At 46.3% G+C, this 1,334-nt stretch overlaps 1 pseudogene; it reads right to left on the bottom strand.

Annotated features, from left to right (window-relative positions):
- Window positions 1–153: 153 nt before the first annotated feature.
- On the bottom strand, window positions 154–625 carry LOC140418763 (dolichyl-diphosphooligosaccharide--protein glycosyltransferase subunit DAD1 pseudogene; annotated as a pseudogene).
- Window positions 626–1,334: the final 709 nt, after the last annotated feature.

Raw genomic sequence — 1,334 nt, 5'->3', positions numbered from 1 at the left:
GTGACCCAAGCCGGGAATCGAACCTGGGACCCTGGAGCTGTGAAGCAACTGTGCTAACCACTGTGCTACCGTGCTGCCTGACCCCCAGATTATCATCAGCCTTTGAATGTGGAAGGAGAATGTTATTTCTTTTTTTTTTTTTTTTAAAAGATGTTTTATTTTTTATACATATATACGGAATGAAACAAAGTGTAAACAAAGTTCAAACAGATCCATCGATGGGGCAATACGAGTTCCAGTTCCCCTCATTATTTCTGCTGCACGACAATGTGTACACTCAACCTATGAAGTTGATCACCACCAGATGAAGAATGGTGCTGGCAAAGAGAAAGTCTGCAAATGCTCGTTCAGGTGAGATGCCAATGAAGTCTCCTTTGTTCTGAGGGTTGATCTGTATTCGCAAGCAAACTGCCAGCACGAAGGCCCCCACACAGGTGATGAATCCGGACAGGAAGGAGTTGAAGGGGAAGGTACCGACCAGCGCGCAGTAGAGAAACTGAGCTATTCCGCTCAGCGCCATGTACAGCAGGTACGAGTCTAGCAGCTTCAGCCGGAGCGGAGTCCCCGCCGCATATTCCTGAGAAAAGCGACCGAGCACCGACAACACCGAACCCCGCCGAGAATGTTATTTCTGTCTGTGGGAAAGGATTTGTAAGAACGGAGTGACTGCAAAAGCACTGAGATACACACACACACTGAGCGAGAGTGTCCCAGTGAGCTGACTGTGGAAAGAGCTTTAACCAGTTATACAGCCTGAAACAAACATCACACCATTTACAGTGGGGGTAAACTATACATGTGGTCTGTGTGTAAACAAGACTCAAAGTGATCATCCAACCTGGAGAGACAACTGCAGCATGGATAAACCGTGGAAATGTAGGGACTGTGGGAAGGGATTCACTTATCCATCCACACTGCAAATTCATCAATGCAATCACACTGGAGAAAGACTCTTCACTTGCTCTGTGTGTGGGAAGGGATTCATTAATTCATCTGACTTTCTGACACACCAGTGGGATTACACAGGGGAGAGACCATTTATCTGATCCGAGTGTTGGAAGGGATATGCTCGCTCATCCCACCTGCTGATACACAAGCGATTTCACATTGGAGAAAGACCGTACACTTGCTCTGTGAGAAAGGTTTCACAAATTCATCTGATCTTTGAACACACAAGCAAGCTCATGCTGGGGAGAGGCCATTCACCTGTTCCATCTGTGGTAAGAAATTCACTCGGTCATCACTCCTCACTGCGTGTTCATACTAGCAATAGACCATTTAAATGTTCTGACTGTGAGAAGAGCTTTAAAAGCAGATGTGAAATGCTGACACAC

Source organism: Scyliorhinus torazame, chromosome 5 (genome assembly GCF_047496885.1).
Source record: "Scyliorhinus torazame isolate Kashiwa2021f chromosome 5, sScyTor2.1, whole genome shotgun sequence".
NCBI lineage: Eukaryota > Metazoa > Chordata > Chondrichthyes > Carcharhiniformes > Scyliorhinidae > Scyliorhinus > Scyliorhinus torazame.
Note: the sequence above shows the minus strand (reverse complement) of the source record. Positions and strands in the feature narration are given on the sequence as shown.